The sequence below is a fragment of the Musca autumnalis genome, unplaced genomic scaffold (genome assembly GCF_047663935.1).
Source record: "Musca autumnalis isolate F117 unplaced genomic scaffold, ASM4766393v1 scaffold_4, whole genome shotgun sequence".
NCBI lineage: Eukaryota > Metazoa > Arthropoda > Insecta > Diptera > Muscidae > Musca > Musca autumnalis.
In genome coordinates this window covers 210,286,506-210,298,810 of record NW_027411977.1, presented here as the reverse complement: position 1 = coordinate 210,298,810, position 12,305 = coordinate 210,286,506, and positions in this window count along the sequence as shown.

Genomic DNA, 12,305 nt, shown 5'->3' with positions numbered 1-12,305 from the left:
CCCCACAACAAATGGCGGTGTCGAAGCATTAAGGCTAACTACCGAACACCCCATTTGTTCACTATTTAATTTACACCAAACTGTCATTGTCGACGACGACAATTCATTACCGATTTCGTTTCGATGGGATGGTTCATTGCCTAATTTCATGTTGTGCGTGATTCTCGACAACAAAAAAATACCATCATCAGACGTTTGTCGATGATCGCCAGCCTTGTTGCTTGGCTCATCAACATCGTTGTAGCCTAACATCATCACATCACTTCGTGATACATTTGTGATAATGATGCTGGTAAGATTGTTATAATGGATGGGCATGGTGATGCAGAAGGTTGCTGCTGATGCTGGTACTCTGGCACTGACATCTCGCAAAAAACAGCAAACACAAGCTTCAATGTCTTCGTCTTTAATTACACATGGTTGGGTTGAGGTTTAAAATTGTGTTTGCTTTTTTTCTTTCGGCTGTTTTTGCAAGTATTGATTTTGCGAACGAAGTTTTTTTGTTGGTTTCGTTGGGCAGAACTGAGACTCCAACGCATTGCAAAGGGTTGGATTTGACACATGTGTGTACGATAGGGTGGGGCGATTTGAACACCACCACGGGCGCCTGGATTTTCTGATTATTGGGATTGTACTGAGCAAAAAATTCCACTAGACCATATGTATACGGTGAAAATCGAGCCCCCGGATTTTGACTTGAAATTTTTTTCAAGGTTTTTTGGCCAGCCAATCCACTGAGATTTTCGATCCAACACAAAGACAAAAATTTTAGCCAAGACAATAATTAAGAACTCTCTAGTACATCGCAAAAGCATTGGAACGCTCCTTCAGGCAGTTATGGCCCCGAGAAAGTGCACATTTTTCGGAAAATATCGATAAATTACACTGTGCTACAAAATTTGAGTCAGTCAGTGGGTGGAAATTTCCTTTTGAAGATGAAAGCCCTTGGTGAGTGTACTAAGAATGCAAACGGAAATTTTCAGGATTGGTCAAGTTTCTGAGATATGGTGTGGCCAAAATATCCTTGAAAAAAATTTCAAGTCAAAATCCGGGGGCTCGATTTTCAACGTAGACATATGGTCTAGTGGACTTTTTTGCTCAGTACAATCCCCAGAATCAGAAACCAGGCGCCTACTATCACTTTTTTCCTTCCATACAAATCGCCCCGGCCTAGTGTACGAAGGTAATCATGAATCGGGATTATTTTTAAGGGGTTCGGTTTATTACATAAAGAAAGAATGTTAATTTGGCTTCAGCTGAGACAACTCGGTACCGTCCGGGGCCTCGATAATGATTCACTCTCTAATATGTGGTTTTAAGGGCCACTTACATTCTGCTAGATGGCTTAAGGCGTGATTTAAGTCCTCAAGGGTCACATACTATCCAGTAGATGGACTTACGTCAAATACCATGGAGTAAAATGTCGTAGGGCCTCAAAAGACGGCATTAAGATCACCTTACGCTAAAATAGACAATCTTAAGAGTCACCAAATGTTCAGTATATGACCTAACGAGTCACCTTCCGGGTCACTTAATGGGCTTCAAAAGCCACATACGCTCGAAAATCAGGGTGTAGGGCCTCTGAGTATATCTTTGTGAGCCACTTAAATTGAAGTAAATGGGTTTAAAGGCCACCTACTCTCCAGTAGATAGGCTCGAGGGAAATATACTTTACCTTAAGGGTAACCTTCTCCCCAGAGATGACCTAAGGAATCACTTACTCCACAAAAGATAACCTTAAAGTTCACATTCTCCCCAGATATAACTAAGAGGATCACCTACTCGCCAGTAAATTACTTTTAAAGCCACTCACACTTCAGTAGATGGTCATATGGGCTACCTGTAGCAGGTAACTTTAAGGGTTTCCTACTTCCCAGTAGATGGCTTTAATGTTCACCAACTTTGTGGGAAATGGCTTCAAGGGCCATTTATGCTCCAGCAGATTAACACAAGAGTCACAATCAGGGCGTAGGACCTCTGAGTATATCTTTGTGAGCCACTTAAATTGAAGTATATGGGCTTAAAGGCCACTTGCTCTCGAGTAGATAGGCTCGACGGAAATATCCTTTACCTTAAGGATAACCTTCTCCCCAGAGATGACCTAAGGAATCACTTACTCCACGAAAGATAACCTTAAAGTTCACATTCTCCCCAGATATAACTAAGAGGATCACCTACTCGCCAGTAAATTACTTTTAAAGCCACTCACACTTCAGTAGATGGTCATATGGGCTACCAGCAGCAGGTGAACTTAAGGGTTTCCTATTCCTCAGTAGATGGCTTTAATGTTCACCAACTTTGTAGAAAATAGCTTCAAGGGCCAGTTATGCTCCAGCAGATTAACACAAGAGTCACAATCAGGGCGTAGGACCTCTGAGTATATCTTTGTGAGCCACTTAAATTAAAGTATATGGGCTTAAAGGCCACTTACTCTCCAGTAGATAGACTCGAGGGAAATATCCGTTAGCGTAAGGGTAACCTTCTTCCCAGAGATGACCTAAGGAATCTCTCACTCCACTTAAGATAACCTTAAAGTTTACCTTCTCCCCAGATATAACTTAGAGGATCACCTACGCGCCAGTAAATTACTTCTAAAGCCACTCACACTTCAGTAGATGGTCATATGGGCTACCTGCAGCAGGTGACCTTAAGGGTTTCCTACTTCCCAGTAGATGGCTTTAATGATCACCAACTTTGCAAAAAAATGGTTTGGAAGGCCATTTATGCTCCAGTAGATTATCACAAGAGTCACATACACTCCAGTAGAAGATGTCAAAAACACATCCTCTCCTGTAAATCGGTTAAATGTCACTTTCTTTCCAATAGTTGGGCTATACGGCCATCTACCCTCTATTACATGGAATAAGTGATCTTCGAGTCCCTTCATACAGAAGATTTTCAGAATACCAAGAGAACTTCTATGCAAGACGAAAATGTCTTTTTATAGAAGTCCAGGAAGTCTTTTTTAGAAGACGAGGAGGTCTTTTTATACAAGGAAAAGAGGTGGTCTTTTTTAAGACTAGGAGGTCTTCGCATAGAAAATCAGAAAGTCTTCTTATAGAAGTGCAGAAGTTTTTCTTCTAGTAGGCAGGCAGGCTAGTAGAAATGGAATATATATTTTTTTTTTGGAAAATTGTAATGAAATTTTTGATTTGTTTTTAGGTTGCCCCTAAGGTCAAAGAACTCATGATACGCCAAGGAACCCTGATGCTGGGCTATTCACCACTACAGTATCGCAATATTGGCAACTTCTTCCGCATGGTTTCCCTGTGATGCAAGAATCGGAATTGGATTTTATTCTAGATGAAATTGAAAGATTGGCCGATAGTTGTGGTCTTCTTTTTAACTATAAAATGTACTAGATGACCAGAATATCCTCAAATATAAGACGAAGAAAATTTCTTATAGGAGGTATTTTTATAGCAGAAAAGGAGGCTTTCTTATAGAAGACTAGGTGATTTCATAGATCAGAAAGTCTTCTGGTAGAACTGCAGGAGTCAACAAGGGGGATTTTCTTATAGAAGGACGTCTTATAGAAGACCCGAACGTGTTCTCATTGAAAATCAGGAATTCCAGGAAGTCTTTTTATAGAAGGGGAGGCCCTCTTATAGAAGATGAATAGGTCTTCTGCTAGAAGTTCCGTAGGTCATCATATAGAAGACCAAAAAGTCTTCTTACAGAAGAAAAACGGGCCTTTTTGGTGAACTCCTGGAGGTATTTTCATAGAAGACGAACAGATCTTCTCATATACGATCAGAAAGTCTTTAATAGAAGAAAAGGAGGTCTTCTTAAAGAAGTCCAGGAAGTCGTTCTATGGAAGAAATGGAGGTCTTTTTATAAAAAAGGATGAGGTCTTCTCTAGAAGTGAAGAAGGTTTTCTTAATAAATTCTAGGCAGACTTTTTGTAGAAGAAACAGACAGTTTTTTTTAGAAAACTAGGAGGTTTTCTATAAAAGAAGAAAAGAGGGTTTCCTCTTGTATAGGACGAATAGGTTTTCTCATATAAGACCAGAAGATATTCTGATAGAAGTCCAGAAAGTCATCATATAGAAAACTATACAGTCTACTTATAGAAGACCAGACGGTCTTCTGATACGGCCTTCTTATAGAAGACCAGACTGTCTTCTTATAGAAGACCAGACTATCTTCTTATAGAAGACCAGGCTGTCTTCTTATAGTTCTTCTTTTTTATGACCAGACGGTCTTCTCATAGACGACCAGAAAGTCTTCTGTTAGAAGTCTCGGAGGTCTTCTTTTAGAAGACCGGAAGCTCTTCTTATAGAAGTCCAGGATGACCAGACGGTCTTCTTATAGAAGATCAGACGGTATTCTTACAGAAGACCAGACGGCCTTCTTATAGAAGACCAGACGGTCTTGTTATAGAAGAGCATACGGTCTTCTTGCAGAAGACAAGAAGGACTTCTGATAAAAGACCAGACAGTCTTCTTTTAGAAGTCAAGGCGGTCTTCTTACATAGAAGACCAGACGGTCTTCTTACGACCAGAAAGTCTTCTGGTTAAAGTCTCGGAAGTCCTCTTTTAGAAGACCGGAAACTCATCTTATAGAAGTCCAGGATGTCATCGTATAAAGGACCAGAAAGTCTTCTGGTTTAAGTCTCGGAGGTCCTCTTTTAGAAGACCGGAAACTCATCTTATAGAAGTCCAGGATGTCATCGTATAAAATACCAGAAAGTCTTCTTATAGAAGAACAGGTCGTCTTCTTGTAGAAAATCAGGGTGTCTTCTTATAGAAAACCGGCGGCTATTATTTATTATTTTTATAGAAGACGAGGTGGTCTTATCATAGCCGAACAGAAAGTCTTCTTATAGAAGACCAACATTTCTCTTACGAGGTTTTCTCATAGAAGAGCAGAAAGTCTTCTGGTAGAATTCCAGGAGATCTTTTAATAGAAGATCAGAAGGTCTTCTTAAAGAAATCTATAAGTCTTCTTATAGATGATCGTAACGTCTTCTTACAGAAAACCAGGAGGTCTTTTTATAGAAGTTTTGAAGGTTTTTTATAGAAGAAAATTATTCTTATAGAAGTCCAGGATGACCAGACGGTCTTCTCATAGAAGAGCAAACGGTCTTCTTACAGAAGACAAGAAGGACATCTCATAGACGACCAGAAGGTCGTCTGGTAGAAGTCTCGGAGGTCTTCGTTAAAAAGACCGCAAACTCTTCTTATAGAAATCCAGGATGTCATCGTATAAAGGAACAGAAAGTCTTCTTATAGAAGTCTCGGAGGTCTTCTTTTAAAAGACCGGAAACTCTTCTTATAGAAGGATGTCATGACATAAAATAACAGAACGTCTTCTTATAGAAGAACAGGTCGTCTTCTTGTAGAAAATCAAGATGTCTTCTTAAAGAAAACCGGCGGCTATTATTAAAGAAGTGTTGGTGGTCTTTTTATAGAAGACAAGGAGGTATTCTCATACCCCACCAGAAAGTATTCTTATAGAAGACCAAGAGTTCTCTTACGAGGTTTTCTCATAGAAGAGCAGAAGGTCCTCTGGTATAATTCCGGGAGATCTTCTTATAGAAGATCAGATGGTCTTCTTAAAGAAATCGATAAGTCTTCTTATATATGATCGGAACGTCTTCCTATAGAAAACTAGGAGGTCTTTTTATAGAAGTCTTCAAGGTTTTTTATAGAAGAAAATTATTCGTTTAAAAGACCGGAAACTCTTCTTATAGAAGGATGTCATCACATAAAATAACAGAACGTCTTCTTATAGAAGAACAGGTCGTCTTCTTGTAGAAGATCAGGATGTCTTCTTAAAGAAAACCGGCGGCTACGAGCCCTAACCACTATTAATTCGTACACATAGCATTTTTCAACAATGTGATATTAAAATATTCATATCTTCAGAACTATAATGACTACACAAACAAATTTTTATTATTCTTAAAGATAATGTTATTCCCTTTAGAAATATATTATTAAAAATACATATTAAAAAAGGTCCTTTTAAAAAACGAACAAAAACGAAAGTTCATTATTTTAAACAAAATATTGTGACCACTATTAATTCGTACAGTCACCAATTATCATTGTTAGAATTATGTTACGCCATCATTTCTTTTTACAACGGTCTCGACCCACTTTGGCATGGTACTGACTAGATTTGACAATCATCTCGGGTTATCTAGTCCCAAATTTTCTGTATTTTGGACTTTAACCCGTTAACAGTCCGTTGGGGTTTTTTTCGAAGCTTTCTTTTCATAATAGCCCACAAATTTTATATTGTATTAAGGTCTGACCAAGAGGATTACCAATCCCGGACCTCGATTCCACTTTCTTCAAGCTACTTTTTCGTATTTTTAGCAGTATCGGAAAAACACCATCGTGTTAGAATACGTATTCCCCATAGTCTGCTAATTTCGATACAGATGGTAGCAGATTTTCTTCCTAGATTTTTATATATTTTTCTGCATTTACGGTTCCATCTAAGAAATGGAGCTGACCACCACCTTTTGAAGAAATACATCCCTATACCATAACCCTAACTGAAAACTTTACTGTACGTTTTAAGCATTTTTTATTGTATGCCTCGGCGCTTTTACGTACTACCCTATTTCTTATATCACCAAAACAGACATACATATATCAAACATAGATTCATCACTAAAAATAATGCTGCGTTGTAGTCCATAATAGGCGTTTATTTCATTTTAAGCGCTGTAAGCAATGTTTTTTCCTTGGCATAAAAAATTATATAAATTATCAGGTTGATTTCGAAATACCAGCTTAATCTTTAACTTACTTTATGGAAATTATAACCTTTTTATATGCAGTCGGGTCCACTCACGTTCTAAGGGCTTTCCAATTGCTTCAGACCACTTTATGGCCATATCTCGAACAGTGCTTCTACGATTTAGTTAAATGATATTTGCTGAAGCCCTATTATCGCGAGGACTTATTTTGGAAGTCGGGCCTCCGTTCGCAACAGTATTGCTGAAATTTCTTAATATTTTTTCATATTTTCTTTTCGTATATGCACTTTTTATTGTAGATCTTGGAATTTTAAGATCAGTCGAAATTTGTGCATATGTCGTTCCAGATTTGAATTTATCGACGATTAAAATTCAAATTTCCTCCCAAATAGGTTTGCCAAGTGAAAATGCTAAATTTTTTGACTCCTTTACATACCTATTCTCTCATTGTAACGATAAATTTAAATTTTTTTGATTAAATTTTGTTTTTTCGTTTAGCTTGAACGCAATTTATAAACTGAACGAATAAATAGTGGTCAAATAATTTGCAGCAATAATTAAAGGTCTTTTTGTTTACTTAATAGTTTTAGCATTTTAACACCGAGTTCAATATTATTTCTATGTCAGTTTAGAGGAAATAAAATGACCTTTCAGAAAAGTATAAATATGTCGGTGTTATTATAGTAATTAAACCATTATTCTGGCGTTTGATGTTAAAGAGTGAAAAAATACCTGGTGTACGAATTAATAGTGGTTAGGGCTCGTATTATTAAAGAAGTGTTGGTGGTCTTTTTATAGAAGACGAGGAGGTATTCTCATAGCCGACCAAAAAGTATTCTTATAGAAGACCAAGAGTTCTCTTACGAGGTTTTCGAATAGAAGATCAGAAGGTCCTCTGGTATAATTCCAGGAGATCTTCTTATAGAAGATAAGAAGGTCTTCTTAAAAAAATCGAGAAGCTTTCTTATATATCGGAGGTCTTTTTGTAGAAGTCTTGAAGGTCTTTTATAGAAGAAAATTCTTCTAAAGAAGACCAGAAGGTCTTCATATAGACTAGAAGGTTTTCTTATAGAAGAGCAGGACGTCTTCTTAGTGAAAACCGGCTGCTATTCTTATAGAGGTGTTGGTGGTCTGTTTATAGAAGACCTGACAGTCTTCTTATAGAAGACCATGATGTCTTCACTAGGTTTTCTCATAGAAGAACTGAAGGTTTTCCAGAAGGTTTTCTTATAGAAGATCAGAAGGTCTTCTTAAAGAAATCGAATAGAAATGAAGAAGGTTTTTTTTATATAAGTAAAGGTCTTTTTAGAAAAGTCTTGAAGGTTTTTTTACAGAAAAAAATCTTCCTGTAGAAGACCAGAAAGTTTTCTTACAGAAGAGAAGGTCTTCTTGTAGAAAACCAGAACGTTTTGGTAGTCCTTTTACAGAAGACGAGGAGGTCTTCTAATAGCCGACCAGACAGTTTTCTTGTAGAAGAACAGAAAATCTTCTGGTAGAGGTTTTATTATAGAAGATCAGTAGGTCTTTTTAAAGAAACCTTCCTATAGATGACCAGGAGGCCTTCTTATAGAAATCCAGGAGGTTTTCTTAGATAAGTAAAGTAGTGTCGAATGTGATCCCTTAAATTTTGGGGCAGTTTGTGGTCGGAATTCTTCTACGTCGGCCACGACATTCAGCTCTATTCCAAACTGCGCTATCCATGTGGTGAACAGAGTGGCTGTAGATTTTGTGGCGGAAATCTGCATATTCTTCTCGTGAAAAAGGCGGTAAGATCGGTTAAATAGGAGTTCAATCTCTCACAGATGTCATCAGGGAAGGTATCTGACGCCAGGATCGTGCGATCGCCTTGCCGTCTGGAGGAGGTGAAATACAGGAGAGAGAGAGGTTAAACAGTTCCGGAGATATAACCCCACCTTGGAGAACTCCCTGTTTCACTTCACGGTGTTTGGACTTCTTGTTTCTGAATTCCACGTTCGACTGGCGTCCACACATATAATTGACTATCCAACGTTTCAAGCTTGGCCGAAGGGTTGTCTGCTCAATGTCCTCAAACAGCGTGGAGTGCCTGACTGTATCAAAGGCTTTTGATAAGTCAAGCGCCACCATCACTGTTCTATCACACGGTGGTCTATGGTTGAGTCCTTGACAAATATATGTGGAGATGGCGTGCAGCGCTGTTGTCGTGCTGTGCTGCTTACAGAATCCATGCTGATGATCGGCAACTTAATATATATTCCTGATACTGAGGAGGACTAAGGCCTCAAGGGTCTTTGCTACGGACAACAAAAGCGAAATCGGCCTGTATGATTCACTTTTGCTGGCATCCTTGCCTAGCTTCCCTAGCGGGACCACCCTGCCCATTTTCCAGACTTCGGGAACAATGAGGTTGGCTAGCGACAAGTTGAGAACTTTAGTGAGATACTCCACTCCCGACTCATCCAGCTGATTCGACATTACCATGGAGATTCCATCAGGGCCCAACGCTTTGGATAATTTAGCGTTCCTCATGGCATCATCATCCATTGTAAACTGTGGTGGTACATCTTCGGCAGGAAGAGATCTGATGCGACGTAGTACTCTTCTCTTCGCCCTGTCACTCCCGGTGTGCTCGACAAACTGTTGATTGAAATAACTAGCGTACCTTTTCCGGCCAGTCAACGTAACGTCGCCAAACGTGACTGAGGTCCTATCTTCCCTCCTTCCGGGATTCGAGAGTGACTTAAACGTTGCCCACTTATTCACTTCAACCGGCAACAATGTTGCAACTCTTCAGATGATTTAATCACTTGTTCCGCTTATGTTCGCAGACCAGTCTGTTAACTACCAGTCTCAGCTCCCTGACTCTGGGGTCATTGGGGTTGACTTGACGAAGCTCATCATGCTCATTTGCTAATCCCATCGCCTCTGCTGCGATGTTTGGTCTTACTTCGGATATTCGACCAGTAGGGATATGGCGAGCGGCTGCAGCAGTGATGATGTCTCGGAACGTCCTTTCCGCTACCTGAACGTCAGAAGGATTGGACAGTTCTCTGAAGCGATGATTGGTGAATTCTCTGAAACTCGGCCAATCAGATTTCCTATGATTGACGAACGTGCGGCGTTCAGAGGTCCTGAAATCGGCTGGCCTGCTAATAGAGACAATTATGGGGAGATGGTCTGATCCAAGGAAAATGACGGGTTGCCAGGTAACGTCATTTGTCAGTCCAGGTAACACGATGTTTATGTCTGGCGAACTGTGACACTCTTCTCTAATTCTGAAAGGGGCGTTCTCATTGACCGTGCAAAACGTAGTGCTGTCAATCTGCTCAGCCAGCGCTGTACCTCTCTGGTCGTTTCCGAGGGCCGAATGCCACATCTCATGATGCGCATTAAAGTCCCCCAAGACCAGACGATTATGACCTTCCAAAAGCGGGCTAATGTTAGGCATGTAATCTGAGTTACAGCTATTTCTCGGCGGGATGTATACGTTCAGCAACTCTATTCGCGGCAGTTCCACACTTGACTGCTACCCCCATACCTTCCATGTACGGGTCATTAGAGACAGGCTCAAGCGAGATAGGTCTGTATTGGACAGACTGGTGCAATAAGAAAACTAATCCCCCACCTCCACTTCTGGTACGATCCTTCCTTAGCACGTTGTAACCATCGCAACGTTGTAAGCTACAGTTGTTGTTGAGCTTGATTTCTTGCACCGCAGCGACCTTGATATTCCTCCGACTAATGAAATCTACTTTTTCCTAGATCTTACCTCAGAGTCCATTGATTAAATTGCAAAAAGGATCCATTTTTCGGGATTGGGACAACAACGGCTGGTTTTAAAGGCTGCATGTGCGGTTGTTGTTGAGGGGACTGCGGGGGAGTCTCATAATCAGACGACGAGGGAGTTTCGTAATCCGATGAGGATTCACTGAGGACTATATTCACGCAGCAACATAGTCCCTGTCGTAGTCCCTCACGTGGACAAGTCCAGAGCAACCCCTTAGATGCACCCACTCCTGACTTCTATTGCATCTCACCGAAGGCTCGATGTGGGTGAAGATGCGAATGTGACAAACCGAGCACAAATATATTGGTCCTGGGTTTTCCTCCGTCCCGGCACGGACCAAAAGGATTCGGAGCAGGCATTCCGAGAAATGCTGCTCCCAACACAGAAAAACAAACATATGTACACTGAGGTGACAGTCGCTGGCCGGAACAATTATGTTGTGTAGTTCCGGGTCAATCCGGTACAAAGAACCCTCTGCCGTGGGATCGATCGGGTTGTCGACGTTGTGAATCGATAACTTAATTAGTAGGTAGTCGTTGTGGAGGGAATAGCATCTCGGTTTGACAATAGATGATTCTTGTATGGCTACCACGTTCGATTAGCATGTAGCAGATGTCCTCCTGGCATAATCGGCTGGTATTAGGACTTGTGGATGATTGGAAACTCAAAGCTCTGATGGAACAACATACTGAAATTTTATTGGCATGCTGAAGCTCCTGTTGAACAACAACCCGAACGTTCGATGGAATGGCAGACCATAGCTGCTGTGGAACAATTTCAAGGTTTTCGAGAACAACGAACCGAGTGAAACGATCGAAAGGTTCTGTATTGACCACTAAAGCAGAATGGTAAAATTTCAAAATGAAGTTGCAAAAATTGGTGAAATCATCTAAAGTAGCCCTATTACAGGGACCAAATGTGATGCCGTTATCTCACTTTAATTCTAGGTGAAGGTATGGTTGTCTATGCAAGCAGGGAGCCACGCGATATTTGACTACTAATGAGAGAAGGGCGGGTGTCACGATCGTGACACTAAACATCAATTCACGACGGATCTTAAATGAAGTATCGCTGATTTTCTAATTACGTTCTGACTCAGTATCAACCATTTTCGTATTATGTTTTGGCTCAAGATGGCTCTTGAATAGAATATATTCTAGGTGAAGGTATGGGGGCCACGCGAAATTTGACTCCTAATGAGAGAAGGGCGCGTGTCACGATCGTGACACTAAACATTAATTCACGACGGATCTTAAACGAACTATCGCTGATGTTCTAATTACGTTCTGACGTTTTGGCTCAAGATGGCTCTTGAATAGAATATCGCTCACTTTTTCCATGTATTCTGTCTGTCGCTTTCTTATTAAGTTCTGGCCCACAATGGAATATCGGTCACTTCTTAATTACGTTATGACCCACGTGGATCTTGAACAGAGTATCAGTCACTATTTTATTTTGTTCTGGTCCACGACGGCTCTTAAGCCGAATATCGAAAGCTTTTACTTTTATTCTGGCCCAGGATGGCTCTTGATTTGATTGTAGGTCATTTTCTAGTAACATTATGGATTTTAAACGGAGTGTCAGTCACTTTCTTATTATAATAAGAAAGCAACATATGTATATGTTCTGACCCACCACGACTCTTGAACCTAATATTAATTACTTTTTTCTTGTGTTCTGGCTAGCGACGCCTCTTAACCGAATATCAGACACTTTCTTAATACGATCTGATCCACAACGTCTCTTGAACGGAGTATAAGTCTCTTCCTTCTTAGGTTCAGGCCCACGAATCTTTTGAACTCTATATGCTAAATTTAACTATGA